This window comes from Erythrolamprus reginae, chromosome Z, assembly GCF_031021105.1.
Source record: "Erythrolamprus reginae isolate rEryReg1 chromosome Z, rEryReg1.hap1, whole genome shotgun sequence".
NCBI classification, from domain to species: Eukaryota; Metazoa; Chordata; class Lepidosauria; order Squamata; family Dipsadidae; genus Erythrolamprus; species Erythrolamprus reginae.
Window position 1 is genome coordinate 150,160,828 of NC_091963.1, and position 6,255 is coordinate 150,167,082.

General features: G+C 48.9%; 1 pseudogene; it reads left to right on the plus strand.

Moving 5' to 3' along the window:
* The first annotated feature begins 1,086 nt into the window (after positions 1-1,086).
* Positions 1,087-3,936, plus strand: LOC139153112 (T-complex protein 1 subunit theta pseudogene; annotated as a pseudogene).
* Positions 3,937-6,255: the final 2,319 nt, after the last annotated feature.

Below are 6,255 nucleotides of genomic sequence, written 5' to 3' on the forward strand. Positions count from 1 at the left end.
AACTGATCAAGCTCCAATCCCTGGATTGCATTCAACTGGTCAAACTGCAAACCTGGATTGCAAGACACCTATTCAACTGGTCAAGCTTCAATTCCTGGATTGCAAGAGCCCCATTCAACTGGTCAAGCTCCAAGCCTGGAATGCAAAACCCCATTCATCAAGCTCCAATCTCTGAATTGCATTCAACTGGTCAAACTGCAAACCTGGATTGCAAGACACCCATTCAACTGGTCAAGCTCCAATTCCTGGAATACAAGACTCCCGATCAAATTCCGAGCCCTGGATTGAAGACCACCATTCCACTGGTCCAGTTCCAATCCCTGAAATCTCCCCAACAGCCACCAAACCATTTGGCCCCAAACTCCTGTCAAATTTAAGAACGATCCAATATAAAAGTGGACTGAACCACAGCTGGATCGCTGGCAGATCAGCAAGAACTTTGGCCGCTTCCTGGAATGCTTCAGTGTGACATCATCACCCCACATGCCCCGCCCACCACAACCGCCGTTGACCGGTCGCTTCTGCCATTCAAGTCCCTGCTGTATTTCCCTGGTCGCTGTGTGTCTTGTGGACCCCTCCCCAGATATTGCAGTAGGCTAAGTTTGAGGTCAACTCCATTGGGGGGGGGCTCCATTGGTAAAGAAAATGAGAGATCAACCTCTAAAATTTGACCAATTTGGTGTCTTTAATTTGGGATTATTGGGGAATTAAATTGTCCGTGTTCACATATCTTGGCAGCTTGAAGACGGGTGGACTTCAACACCCAGAATTCCCCATCCAGGGAATTCTGGGAGTTGAAATCTATCCATTCTTCAAGCTGCTAAAATTACTATGGGTCTGGGGAGACCTCAATGCAACAGGTTTTAGATGCTGAAGTGGGGCGGTGAGCATTTAACAGAGTAGACGTGCCTCTATTAGTGTGTTCCTTCCTTTTAATTTACACCCCAGCGTCTATAAACAAAACCCAGATGAGGTCCCCGGCTCTAAAAGGGTTTGTAAATTAGAAGAGAGAGGTAGGGGAGACGGGGGGAGGCAGCAGACGAGATGATGAAAGCATTTTATTATGTCCTTTGGAGGGTTTGATGCCGCCCTTCGTCGTACTATTAGCTGCATTATTAGCGGAGACCGTGACGAGAGGAAATCAGCGCCAGAGGTGAAGCTTTAAGGCAGATGAATAGCTATTTTCCATGGCGTTGGTTAGGGCTGTGTGGCCTTCCCAGGCCTCCGGTGGTCCAAAGTTTGGGGGGAAGGGAATGATGGGAGTTGAAAGGAAGTGAACAGGAAGAGGAGGTAGCTCGCAGACAACTCTGGAGAGCAGTAGTGAGTTGAATAGAGTAGGGTAGAACGAGTAGAAGTGAGTGGACACAACTCCGGAGAGCAGTAGTTGGTTGAGTAGAATACAGTAGAGTCAAGTAGACAACTTTGGGAAGTTGTAGTGGGTTGAACAATAGAGGTAGAGTAGATTGAGTTGAGTAGAGGAACAATATTGGGTTAAATAGGCTAATAGAATAAGTTGAGTGAGTTGAGTGAGTTGAGTAGAGACAACTCTGAGGAACCAGAGCTGGAAGGCTTCCTTCTACTAATAATAGTTGAACCGGAAGGCTTCTTTCTACTAATAGTAGTTGAGCCGGAAGGTTTCCTTCTACTAATAGTAGTTGAGCCAGAAGGCTTCCTTCTACTAATAGTAGCTGAGCAGGAAGGCTTCCTTCTACTAATAGTAGTTGAGCCGGAAGGCTTCCTTGTACTAATAGAAGTTGAGCCGGAAGGCTTCCTTCTACTAATAGTAGTTGAGCCAGAAGGCTTCCTTCTACTAATAGTTGAGCTGGAATGTTTCCTTCTACTAATAGTAGTTGAGTGGAAGGCTTCCTTCTACTAATAGTAGAGGAGCCGGAAGGCTTCCTTCTACTAATAGTAGTTGAGCCGGAAGGCTTCCTTCTACTAATAGTAGTTGAGCGGAAGGCTTCCTTCTACTATTAGTAGTTGAGCCGGAAGGCTTCCTTCTACTAATAGTAGTTGAGCCAGAAGGCTTCCTTCTACTAATAGTTGAGCAGGAAGGCTTCTTTCTACTAATAGTAGTTAAGCAGGAAGGCTTTGATCTACTAATCAATCTCTGGACAGAATGATCTTCATTTGGACCGCTTCTTGTCCTACCTGAACCTGGACGTGGGGTTCCCTTTCTATTCCAACCACTGCTTCTCTCCCCTCAGGTCATGGCAGCCCACGTCCCCATGGCCCCTGGTCTTCCTCAGATGCTCAAGGCGGGGATGAAGTACTTCAGTGGCTTGCAGGAGACCCTCTTCACCAACCTGATGGCTTGCAAGGCACTGATGCACTGCCTGCGCACCTGCTACGGTCCCTTGGGGCACAACAAGTTGGTGATCAACCATCTCGGCAAGATGTTCCATTCCTCCCACGCCGCCACTATTTTGAGGGAGCTGGAACTGGAGAGCCCCATGGCTTGTCTCTTGCGCTCCGCTGCCGAAACGCAACAGGAAGAGACAGGTGACGGCACGAGTTTTGTCGTCCTGCTAGCCGGGGCCCTGCTGGAGAATGCGGAGAAGCTCCTGAGGTCCGGTCTCTCGATGGTCCACATCCGAGCGGGCTATGACATGGCTTGCAAAGAGGTCCTACGGCTCTTGCCGGGCCTCGTCTGTTGCCTGTTGAAAAACCCCCAGAACCAGGAGGAGGTCCAAAATGCCTTGCAGTCTATCATGAGCAGCAAATTTTTCGGCTATCAGAAGTTTTTGTCTAAGCTGGTGGCCACGGCTTGTGTGGCGGTGGCGCCACCTGACCACTCGGCTTTTGACCCAGATCTCATCCGGGTCTTCAAAATCCCGGGTGGCAGCATCTTAAACTCCTATGTCCTGGAGGGGATGCTCATTTCCTCGGAGGCGGAGGGCCTCATCAAGCGAGTGGAGAGAGCCCGAGTTGCGGCCTACTGTTGTAGCTTTGGAGTCTCCAAGATAGAAGCCAAGAACACGGTCATGTTTAACAGCGCGAGCCAGATGAAGAGCTTTGGGCAAAATGAAGAAAATCTCATCGCTGAACGAGTCCTGGGTCTCGCGCAAGCTGGCATCAACGTTATTGCGGTAGGAGGGAAGATAGACAGTCTGGTCCTCTTCTATGCTGACCGGTGTAGGATTCTGGTGGTGCGGTTGCCATCCCGGATGCGGCTCCAACAACTGTGTAAAACGGTGGGCGCCACCCTGCTGTACAAGCCTACAGTGCCATCACCGGAGGAAATTGGGCACTGCCATCGTGTCTATACCACCGAGATCGGCAGCACTATTGTTGTGGTCTTCAGTCAACATGGTACACCGTGTCCTTTGGTTACCGTGGTCCTCCGAGGAGCCACCAGTGAGATGCTGGACTGTTTGGAAGCAGCCGTCCAAGATGGCGTTCAGGTTTACAAGAACTTGGGCACCGATGCGCGGCTCTTGCCAGGTGCTGGTGCCACAGAGATGGCCCTCTCTGTGCGTCTCAGTACTCTGGGCATGTACTACCCTGGATGTGAACAGTATGGCATTTTGGAGTTCTCCCAAGCGTTGAAAACTCTCCCGGCGACCCTGGCAGACAATGCAGGCTTGCCGGTCAATGAGATTATGGCCAAAATGGAAATCCAGCATCAACTGGGCAACCAAAACACCGGCATCATGCTGGGCGTGGAAGAGGCCAGCACCATGGATGCCGTCGTGGAAGGTGTGCTGGACCCATTCCTGGTGAAATACCGTGGTATCGTCCTGGCAACTCAAATAGCGGTGACGCTGTTGGATGTCAGTGACATCATGGTCGCCAAGAAGAGTGGGGGTCCCAAACCACGGGGCGATAACCCCAATTGGGACAAAGAACCAGATGCGTTGGATTGAACTGGGGGGTTCTCCTTTTTCCTCGGGTTGGTCCAGAGCATCCTGTAAGTAAAGTACCAGGCCTACTGCGCTTAGCGTCTGCATCCTTTTTCATTTTTGACTAATAAAATCTTGGTCTCCATCAAAGAGTTTCTCACTTTCCATCCGGCTTTGAGTAGTGGATGAGATACAACTTTGTTTTCCAACAACGTCCCTATTTGTCGGACTTCTGGATCAGCTGGTCGGAGCTGATAAGCGTTGGATTCCAAGGATAGGAAAAGAAACAGAATTGGACTAGAGCTGAAAGGGACCTTGTAGGCCATCCAGACCAACCTCCCATCCAAGCAGATCCTACACTCATAATGGCAAACCTATTGCACACATGCCAGAGATCGCACGCGGAGCCATATTGGAGGGTGCACAAGTCATTGTCCTATGTCAACTCCAGGGTGCATATGTGCACTAGCCAGCTGATTTTTGACTTTGGGGGAGCCCGTTTCGCCCTCTGGAGACTACAGGGAACCTTCCTGAAGCCCCGGAGTGTGAAAAACAGCCCAACGGGCAAACTGGAAGTTTAGAAAAACGGACTTCCGGTTTGCCTGTTGTGCTGTTTTTCACACTCTGGGGCTTCAGGAAGCTTCCCTGAAGACTCCAGAGTGTGAAAAATAGCACAATGGGCAAACCGGAAGTCCGTTTTTCTAAACTTCCAGTTTGGCCATTTTTTTCACCTTCCCAGACTTCAGTAAGGCCTGTGTGCTGTAGCATAGGGGGTACTTTAGAAAGGTTTTATCAAGTGGTGTGAATACTCCCCATGATTTTGATTCTACGTCTCTTGATATACAACCTAATATTGTATTTTGCTTTTACGGCTGCTGCTGCTGCACACAGCCAGCTCATCTTTAAGTGATCATCCACTGCAGTGTGTGTGTGTGTTCTCTTCTGGTTCGGAAGTGTGTGCGTAGTGGTCGTGCATGTGTTACATCCGGGTACCAACCCTCTGCGCATGCGCAGAAGCAAAACCATATTGAGACCTAACACACGTCCCCCTTGTACATGCACAGAAGCAAAATCTCACTGAGACGCGCACATAGCCACCCCGAGTCTGTGGAGAGGGGCAGCATACAAATCTAAATAATAATAATAATAATAATAATAATAATAATAATAATAATAATAATAATAATAATAATAATACACATGCTGGAGACATGGAGCTGCATTTTTGCTACCAGTGTGCAGTGTGGCCCATCCGGGGTGTTCTGTCTGGTAGCCTTCTCCCAAAAATTCACAGGTACAAATTTCAGACACACACACGTTTGAAAATTCAATACAATGTTCTTTATAATGAAAACTCACTTAAACCAAGCCCTCTTTTGGTATAGCAAAGAGCACTTGTCTCCAAACAAACTGGTAATTGGTACAAGTCCCTTATCAGTTCTGAGATACTTATCTTGCAGCTGTGAGGCAATTCACAGTCCTTCTTCTTTCAAAAAGTGAAACACACTTTGCTCTGGTTTAGTTTCAAAGCAGGGAAAAATCAGCACACAAAAGGTCAAAGTCAGTAAAGCAGGCACGAAACACAACGATCAGATAATCCTCCACAATGGCCAAACCCACAGGCTGCTATTTATAGCAGCCTCACTACTGACCACAGCCCCACCCAACCACAGGTGGCCTCCTTTTCTTTGATAATAATCTCTCAGTTGTTGTTCCCTATGCATCGCTCTCCTCATGCGTGGTTGTATCATTAACTCTTGTTCTGAATCCAAGGAAGAGCTAGATAATTGATCTCCTTCTGAGCTGTCTGCCACACTCTCCTCCTCCCTGTCACTCACGTCTTCTTGGTCAGAGGAGCCTTCATCAGCAGATTCCACCGGGGGCAAAACAGGCCTGCAGCATGTGGATGTCTCCCCCATATCCACAGTCCTTGGGGCAGGAGCTGGGCCAGAGCTAACCACAACACCGGGTAGGAACCCAATACTGCAAATTGAGCCCCAGATTTCTGTCGCTAAGCGAGACAGTTGTTCAGCGAGCTTTGCCCCCTTTGGCAACTTTTCTCGCCTCAGTTGTTCGATGAAGCGCTGCAGTTGTGAGTAATGCACTTGTTGGGCGAACCTCCCCCGTCGATTTCGCTTGTCTGAAGGCCCCAAAAGAGAACCGCCATATGACCTTGGGGCATTGCAACCGTCATAAATTTGAGTCAGTCGCCAAGAAATTTTGATCACATATCCACAGGGAGGCTGCAATGGACGTTGGCGTGAAAACAACCCCTTCTTCAGCACCGTTGTTGTCGAACGCTCACTAAATGTAGCATTTAGGAGAACTATCTCTAGTTTAGCTCAACAAGGAACTGAGGTGGCGGTGTGTGTGGGGGGGATGTCTTATGGCTCTGGTCCTGCGCCGCACCTGC